The following is a 9,538-nucleotide window of genomic DNA, read 5'->3' as shown; positions in this document are numbered from 1 at the left end:
AAAGGATGATGCAACAGCAAATTTGCATTACATCAAGGTGTCATGTTACCACTCAAACTGAAAAACAAGACTTTGCTAGGATCAACACGGCCAAAAGAAATGACCACTAACTGTCATTTGCTTCATTATAATGGCCTTTCTGTGTGATTAGCACTGTAGTTTTAGCTGTTTCCATCATGCACCTGGTGCTGTGATACATCTGAGAATCCTATATAAGGGCATGAAAAGGGAATAAACCCTATCCCAGGAAAATAACAACCCAGTCTAGGAAATGCCCACCTTAGCCCATGAATAATCCCCCCTCAATTAAAGTGCCATAGAGGTGCTGGTAAAAACCTCAGTGGATGTGACTCATTCTAAGAATGGCCACATTCACCCATGTGACTTTTGCTTTATAATACAAGCTCACTCCCAATTGCTTGTTTTGTCTCATCTGTGAATTCTCTCTCTTGTGGTGACAACAGCCTGGAAACACTAAGCAGAGGCTTGTCTGTCTCTGCTTGAGGACCACCCCCTCCCAAGTCACTTTAAAAAAATGATGGATACTACCAGGTGCTAGTGGCTCATACCTGTAATGCTAGCTACTTATGAGGCTGAGATCTGAAGATCAAAGTGCAAAGCCAGCCTAGACAAAAAAAAGTCCATGAGACTCTTATCTCTGATTAACCAGCAGAAAGATGGAAGTGGAACTGTGGCTCAAGTGGTAAAGCACTAGCCTTGAGCAAAAAATCTAAAGAACAGTGCTCAGGCCTTGAGTTCAAGACCCACTACTGGTACACACACACCAGAAAAATAGACTATTGCTCCTTGCTAAGATCAGGATTTGCTGCCAAATAAACTTTATGCCAAATTTCAGGGAGAAATATAAACTTTTAGAATGTTTTGAACTTCAGAGATGTAACTGAAAGAATCCTTCATATCCACCCTAGGGGACCACTCAGAGGCAGGCAGGCACAGAAGAAAGATTATTACAAGGTTTATTAGAGGAGCCATATGTCCCCCAGAGAAGGAGCACATGGCACCCTTCACTATCTAGGTAGGAGGAGAGTCTGGGTTATAAGCCAATAGCCTTGTGGCCAGGAGGAGTTGGACAGGAGAATGTAAGGACTCAGGAAGAAGTTTAGTTTGGAAGAAGGAAAGAAAGAAAGAGAAGGCATCTACATAACTGGCCTCCTTTAACCTGCCCAACCGCGTGCAGAAGTTGGATAGATCCTGTATAAAATCAGGATCCAGTGTCCCATGAATGGGCCATGTGGACTTATTGTCCAGTGAATATTCAGGCCAGATCTCAGTACAGAAGTATATGAGCTCCTGTGAATCAATGTCAGATTCAAGTTGGAGCAATTTTAGATTATTTAAGAGACAACCGAAGGGGGAGTCCTGAGGAATGTCAGGAATATTAGATTGTGTCCCTCCCATAGTAGATGACCTGGAACCAAAAGCTTGCTGCGGAGCATCCTTGGCAGTGCAATTTGGCTCAAAAAGTGGGAAACAACCAGTGGGAAATATCACGTTTCTACACGGAGTCCCACTGTCTCAGAGGCCCTCCAAAATGTGGCTTAGATACTTGGCCAAGTTTTTCGGGGAGAGGTGGGAGGGGCTGAAGTCCCCTGACAGAGGAGCCTGATACTGTGAAATATAAGCCTCTAGACTCTTCACTTACCTGGGGGTAGGACTTGATCAGCCACTGGCAGACGTGTGGGAGGTGTTTCAGTCAGTAGGAAATCAGCTCGGTGGTCTTTTAGGTCTGCTTAGGACCGTAGGTTAGGTCCCGGGGTTGCTGGCAAGGCCCTCCTAGTTGTCTGAAGGAGCAAATCCACCAGGGAGCCTATTCCCGTATGAGCCACCAAAATGAAAGGAAAATGTAACCCGGGCAGAAGGTAACCCAGAAGACCACATGGACAGAAGTCACATAGATGAAAAGATTTATTGCCAGTAGAGCTGACAAGGCCAAGTTCTCATGAGGAAAGGGAGAGAATGGCGCTGTCTGGCTCCTTGGAGGCCTCTTTTATATCGTTGGGGGCCAGAAGTGGGAGGTGCAGGCACTGCCATCGAGGGCAGAGATTAGGTCTGTGAGGGGGGCATTTCCTTACAGTAACCTTGGCCTTTCTCCTGAGTTGCCTTGAGGTTTCCCAGGACTGGATTTTCAGGAAGCTGCCCCATTTTTCTCATTTTCCAGCAAAGATTCTTTCAGCAGAATTTTACAAGGATTCACAACTAAGTTGCATTGACTCTCAAAGGGGAATTTGAACTTGGGCTTTTAAACAATGTTTGAATGATTAAGATTGTGGGTATTAATGGAGACAGACTGAGTATATTTTGCACTATTAAATGGCAGTAAGCTTTTGGAGGTCAGAGGAATATTATGGTTTGAATATAAAATGCACCCCACTCCATGGGCTCAGGTCCCATTAATGGTGCTATTTTGGAGGTTCTGGAAATTTTAAGGGCTGGGGCCTAGATGGAAGGAGATGGAGCCTAGAAGTAATATCATTGAGATGGTGGGTGCTTGACCTGCCTTCAGTAATAATCTTATCAAGTTGTCACCTCAAGACTTAGGCAAGGGCTGGGAAGGTGGCTTAGCGGTAGAGCACTGGCCTTGCATGCATGAGGCCCCTGGGTTTGATTCTTCAGCACCATATAAGCAGAAGCAAAAAAAGGCCAGAAGTGGCGCTGTGGCTCAAGTGGCAGAGCGCTAGCCTTGAGCTGAAGAGCTGAGGGACAGAGCCCAGGCCCAGAGTTCAGGCCCACAACCGGACCACCCCAAAAAAAAGACTTAGACAATTTTTCTACTGTTAGTAACATTTTAAAAAATCAATTGAGTGCTGGCGGCTCATGCCTGTACTCCTACTTACTCAGGAGGCTGAGATCTGAGGATTCTGATCAAGACTCTTACCTCCAATAAACTACTCAAAAAAAGCCAGAAGTGGTGATGTAGCTCAAGTGGTAAAGCACTAGTCTTGAGTACAAAGAGGCTTACCTCAAGGACAGCACCCAGACCCTGAGTTCAAGCCCCAGGACTGGCCCAAAAAAAAATTTGGGATTCTACCAAAATAATTGCTTGTGTCTTCTGTTAATTTTGTTGGCCTTTTGGATAAGAAATTAAATCTTGAGCTGGGAAGGTGGCTCAGTGGTAGAGCACTTGCCTTGCATGCCTGAGGCCCTGGGTTCGATTCCTCAGCACCACATAAGAAAAAAGATAAAAGCCGGAAGTGGCGCTGTGGCTCAAGTGGTAGCGTGCTAGCCTTGAGCTGAAGAGCTGAGGGACAGCACCCAGGCCCAGAGTTCAGGCCCCACGACTGGACCCAAAAAAAAAAAAAAAAAAAGAAACTAAATCTTGACAAAATTGATTTAAGCATCTGTTTATAACAGTTTTGAAATGATTAAGACTGTGATTAAATAACTATTATTGTGAGTGATTCTGTGGCATTTATCATCCTATATGTCCATGACTAGAAATGTGAGCTGTGTATCTAAACCTTTACCTTACCTAAATGTTACACAAACATTTACAAGAATTAAAGGTATATAAGTTTAGTACATGTAAAATGGCCAGCAAGTGCTCTATTTATACAATATACATTACACCTGGACTTTCAGTATATAAAAATGATCAATACAACTTTTGGCTTTTCTGCTACTATTCAGCTGAAGAAAGATTTGGCAGTCCTGTATTTGAAACCTGTCCTACATCTATGAGTATTATTGAGTATTACTGTGTTTATTGTATTTATTAGAAGTGCACTTGAAAACACTATACATACATGTATATTGTGCCAGTACTAGCACTTGTAAGGAGAGATTTTCATTCCTTTTTTGCGGGAGGCTAGCACTCTACTCCTTGAGCCACAGCTGTATTTCCAGCTTTCTGCTAGTTAATTGAAGACAAAGTCCTACAGACTTTGGGGCTTGAACTGGCTTTGAATCACCATTCTCAGATCTTAACCTCCTGAGTAGCTAGGATTACAGATGCAAGCCACCTGCCACCTGTGTGCCTGGCCAGGTTTTTTTTGTTTTGTTTTGTTTTTGTTTTAGATGCTGAGTTTACTTTCAGAAGCTGACTAAATGCCAGGCTTGTTTTGAGAAGATTCTTTTCTGACTCCCTGAGAAGGACTTGCAAGTCCTTCTTACAGGCTGGTTGTGAGCCTTTCTGTTCTAGTTTATCCTTCATCTCCCATGGAAATATCTAAGTTGACTTAAGGACCTTCTCAAGTCCCTTCTTCAGTCATTCTGTCCATCCCTGTCAGAACTTTCCCCTTTCTTCTCCAGACTTCCAGTTGTCTGAGCTACTAGTTCCTCTGTCCTTAAGAGACGCAGGGACCCCCCAAGTAGTTGAAAAAGTAAAAGACTGATTGGAAATAAACTATTTTTATACATTCCGATGGGCTTTGGAGGCCTAGCCAGTCACTGCTTCACTCCTTACTAAGAATTAAGTCTAAATGGCTGCAATATTGACCTTTAATAATAGGCAAATATGTCCCTAAACTCCTTCCTAAAATCAGAGGGCTAAGATGAAGAAATAAAAATGGCAATGAAACACATGAGGAAATATTCATCATCCCTGGTGGTGAAGGAAATGCAAATAAAGACAACCCTGAGATACCACCTTACCCAAGTCAGAATGTCCCACACCCACAAATCAGCTGACAAATGCTGGAGGGGATGTGGAGAAAGAGGAACCTTATTACACTGCTGGTGGGAATGTACACTTATACAACCACTTTGGAAAGCAGTCTGGAGGGTCCTTAGAAAGCTAAAGCTTGACCTCCCTTATGACCCGTCATACCACTTCTAGGCATCTACCCTGAACAACAGGAACCAATATACAAGGACACGTGCACCTCCATGTTTATTGCAGCACTGTTTGCAATAGCTAGGATATGGAAACAACCCAGATGTCCCACCACAGCTGAATGGATCCAAAAATTGTGGTATGTATACACAATGGAATATTATGCAGCCATTAGAAATGACAAAATAATGGCATTTGCAGGGAAATGGATGGAGCTAGAAGGAATCATGTTGAGCGAGGTAAGCCAAGAGCAAAGAGACAAACGGTACATGGTCTCCCTGATAAGTGGATGCTAAATCCAAAATGTTAGGTGATACAACAAAATTAACAGGACTTAAGAAACAAAGAACTTCCACTCATCTGGTCGAACCACTACTAAATATCCCCATGCTGCTGATCACATGTATGGTGTATATGTGTACACCGTTATATGTTATAGACTGTGATAGACAATTTGCTCCAGGAAAGTTAGAATGAACTTGTGACTTTAAATGAGCATCATTATTCCACAATACTGTGAAATTTGGGAAATTATGTAATCACTTAATCACAATTAAAAAAAAAAAGAACCTCGGGGAAGGTAGGGAGGGAAGGGATGGGATGGTAGGGGGAAAACAATGGAGGGGGTAACAATGCTCAATAGGAAGTGTACTCATTACCTTGCTCATGTAACTGTAACCCTCTGTATAGTATTTTTACAATAAAAAAATTAAAAATAAATATAAAACAACTGTTAAAAAAAATTAAAAAAAAAAACCAGAGGGCTAAGGGCTTGGCTCAAGTGGTAGCACCTGCCTAACAAATCCTAGTACTGACTAAACCAAACAAAAACAAACAAACCCAGGATAGCTTGAATGAGTCCTTGGCTTTGATCTTCCATACTACAAAACAAACAACATTCCTCTTCTCCCACATATAAAATAAGACAAAATAAAAACAATTTACATACATTTACATGTACATTTTTTCTATCTTGTTTGTTCTAGGGCTTAAATGCAAATTTCAGAAAAAATGACTCATAGAGGAAAAAAAAGCCATTTGAATATGGGCTAAATAAAAATCCTGTCTTTTTCTCAAATAGTGGTTAAAAAAATCTTTAACCAGTAACCTTTATCCTATCATTCATAAAAATGATAAAAATGTTTTTTCTTACAAATTAATTTTGTAACACAGATAATATGAATTTATCTTGATGCCCTCTAGGAGAACAGATTCATTTTCTCTATCCATTGAAGAATTAAAAGGTAGGAAAGTGTTTAAGGTAAGCAGAGTAAGTTTCTTTGAAAATGAAAGGAAAGCCTTAGAAAAAAGTAGCTCTCCATGAGAAGAGGGAGTTCAATGGAGTCCTCTTGGAGAGTGGTTATTATAGTGTGGGGCTCTGCCCATATCTTCTCCCCAGGGCTTTTGGATGATGCTTAATGGCTTGTGCATGCACCACTTAGCTATTTTCATTGGTTGAGCAGGAGCTATGGTCATTATGGGAGGAAATGTTTGAGAAGGAAGCAGAAGCATTTGGGTAGGAAGAAGCATTTAAGCAGAAGCCTGAGGTACTATGGAAACAAGAAGTGCCATGACGAGCCACATTTTATCTGCCATATGTTATTTCCATCACTTTTTATCCCTATCTACTTAATAGCTTCTCTCTTCCCCCTCCCACCCCACCTCCTCATTTCTGCCTCTTGGATAGTAACCCCAACTGCTCTTAGTGAACTGGGACAATTACTGTTCCAGACTACTTCCTCCTGAGAGGGGGCAGAACAGGGTATGACAATCTGGGATCCTCTAGGAAGGGTCTTTTTGCCAGATGGGTCATGAATTGTGTTCTGTTCCAACGGATCACAGTTAAACCCCAGAGTTTATATGAAGTTCCTCTTTTTTTTTTTTTAATGCCCGTTTGTAGCTTGATGGTCACCAATCTGGAAGAAACAAACTTAACAAGCTGATTGAGAAGACAGGTGCCAAATATTAGTAGAATTATACTAGATGTAAGAAATGAGAGGTGAGCAAAAGTGAGTGATACAAGCTCAAGACTTTATTGGGAGACAGACCTGCCAGGCTGCTCCAAGCAGGAATGGAGGCAGCAGCCATGGACAGGTGTGGACAGAAATTTAAAATACGTTAGGGGACATTCACATGGGTCACATGTGCAGTCACATGGGTCACATTACGTGGACTATGGGAATTTGGGGGTAGGGTCAGTTCTGAGAAGTATTATGAAGGTGTTACCTGGATGACAGAAATTGGAGGGAGAGTCACATTCTAAGAAGGAGTTTAATGAGACTATTGCAACAGGGGCAGAAATTTGTATGTCACATTGGAAAAACAGTATCAACGAATAGTACCAGATTTTTGTAAACAGTTGGGGACATGGGTGGGGATTAAATCAGCAAGCTGACTCTGGGACCCTAGACTAGATAGGAGTCCCAGGAAAGCTAGTGATCAAGACAGCCAGTACCAGCTCTCCCCATGAGAGCCATCCTTGGAAAGTCTGTATTTTAATTTGAGAGGCTATATGAGTTATTTATGGATGTTAATTTGGACTTGTCCTGAACTATTCATTTAAAAGCAGTTGCTATGCTTAGTGACAAATTTTTGTAGACAAGAGCAGAAGATTTTTTTTTTCTTTTCTTTTTTGTAGGTCATGGGGCTTGAATTCTGGGCCTGGGCACTGTCCCTTACCTCTTCAGCTCAGGGCTAGTGCTTTAGCCCTGAGCCACAGCACCCCTTCTGGTTTTTCTGGTGGTTAATTGGAGATAAGTCTCAAGGACTTTCTGCCTGGGCTGGCTTTGAACCACGATCCCCAGATCTCAGCCTCCTTAGCCAGTAGGATTACAGGCGTAAGCCAAAGGCACCCAGGTTTTTTGTTTTTTTTTTTTTTTCCTTGTTGTTTTGTTGATCATGAGGCTTGAACTCTGGGCCCGGGCACTGTCCCTCAGCTCTCCAGCTCAAGGCTAGCGCTCTACCACTTGAGCCATAGCTCTACTTCTGGCTTTTTCTGTTCATGTGGTGCTGAGGAATTGAATCCAGGACCTCATGCATGCAAGGCATGCACTCTGCCACTGAGCCACCTTCCCAGCCCCCCCCCCTTTTTTTTTCCTTCTATTTTTGACTCTTATATTCAACGTAATTTTAAGGATTACCAGTAGAGGAATAAGTTAGATAGCCCTCTTAGTCCTAAGAAGTTGTGTATGACTGCACATGGGAAGAGGCATCTGAGTTTTTCCTGGCGCTATAGAAATAGCAAGTGACAGAAATACAAGGGTGGTAATTTCTCTGTCTTATCACCTATCCTTCCTGAAAGAGGAAACCTAAATAGAAAAGTTATATGTCTGTGTTATATTTCATGCTGACAACTCTGAGAAAAAAATTATATTTTTCTAAACCAACAATTTATCATTTACCAAACCTCTTTCTTTTTTCTTTCTGTCTCCTTCCTTCCTTCCTGCCTTCCTTCCTTCTTTCTTTTCATCCATTGATCCTTCCCACTCCCTTGGTTGGTAAATCTCCACTTGTCCCTGTTAGATTAAGAGTAAGGTTCAATCTCTCTCCTAATGCAAGACCTGGTTGGAATGGTCCCAATACATAATACCATGTTCTTCTTTGAATAAGGCCTGTCCTACTATCTTATTTTTTCAGTGATGGTACTAGGACTTGAATTGAGAGTTTGGGTGCTGTCCTTTAACTCCATTAGCTTTTTCATTCAAGGATGTAACTCTTCCATTTGAGCCACAGCTCCACTTCTGGCTTTTTGCTGGTTACTTGGAAATAAGAGTCTTATAGACTTTCTTGCCCAGGCTAGCTTTGAACCATGATCTTCAGATATGTCAGCCTCCTGGATAGGTAGGACTACAGGTGTGTGCCACTGGCACATACTTCTTGCACTTATTTACCTACTGTTTAAAAAAATAACATATTTTAATTTATACATAATTGTACACACTTAGGGAATGCAGTGTGGCATTTTAATTCATGTATACACTGTACGCTGATTAGGTCAGAGTAATTGCCTTATTGTTTTATATCGTTGCCTTGCATTGAGAACATTTGAAATCCTCTCTAAAAACTTATTCTGCACTGTTAAATTCATTGTTGTCAACAGTGTGCTCATCTAACATCAGAAGTTATTCCATCCATCCGTACTCTGGTCTCCATTAACCATGCCCTCTCCATTCCTCCCTCACCCGTGATTTATTCAATATAGTATGCCGTACAGTTCTGCCTACTAGGCACTGTCATTGCACCGTGACTGCTCCAGTCTATTCTGCTGGCTGCAGCATAGGAGACATTTATTAAATGTTTGCTGAATTCATTGGTCAGAACTGTGTCTTGGATGGGAGACAAAGCTCCCTGGCTCCTGAGTACCTGAGTTCAAGTCCCAGTAAACACACAAATGCTGGGTGTCTTCTGTATTCACTTGTCTGTACCTCTCCAGGACGTGTGTATCCGCTCCGACTAGGATCTGACATTCCTGCGGGCTCTGAAGAGGGCTGTGGCAAGTGCAAAGAGGAAGGTCAGCCCAACGGAGGGCACTGGGGTGGAATGACACCTAAGGACAGACAGAATGACACCTACCCCGAAAGGGAACCAACGGGGAAACGAAGAGACTTCTCTGGCTGAGGGATCACAGGCAGTGACAGACAAGCAGCCAAGATGGCGTTCGGCACTGGCCGCCACACTCAATATGGCGCCCTGGGGCCGGGGAGGGGGTGGGAATCTCGCGAGAGTTGCAGGACGGCGACGGTCCGC

At 42.5% G+C, this 9,538-nt stretch overlaps 1 long non-coding RNA gene across 1 annotated transcript; it reads right to left on the bottom strand.

The window, feature by feature from the left end:
- Nucleotides 1–8,781: 8,781 nt before the first annotated feature.
- On the bottom strand, nucleotides 8,782–9,452 carry LOC122112159. Its single transcript, XR_006148114.1, has 2 exons — nucleotides 9,365–9,452; nucleotides 8,782–9,279 (listed from the first exon to the last, which is right to left on the bottom strand). It is a non-coding gene; the product is annotated as an uncharacterized LOC122112159 (long non-coding RNA).
- Between the last annotated feature and the right edge of the window lie 86 nt (nucleotides 9,453–9,538).

Source organism: Dipodomys spectabilis, unplaced genomic scaffold (genome assembly GCF_019054845.1).
Source record: "Dipodomys spectabilis isolate Male_0828 unplaced genomic scaffold, ASM1905484v1 ptg000002l, whole genome shotgun sequence".
Taxonomy (NCBI): domain Eukaryota; kingdom Metazoa; phylum Chordata; class Mammalia; order Rodentia; family Heteromyidae; genus Dipodomys; species Dipodomys spectabilis.
The sequence above is the reverse complement of the archived record's forward strand: the minus strand, read 5'-3'. Positions and strand labels throughout refer to the sequence as shown.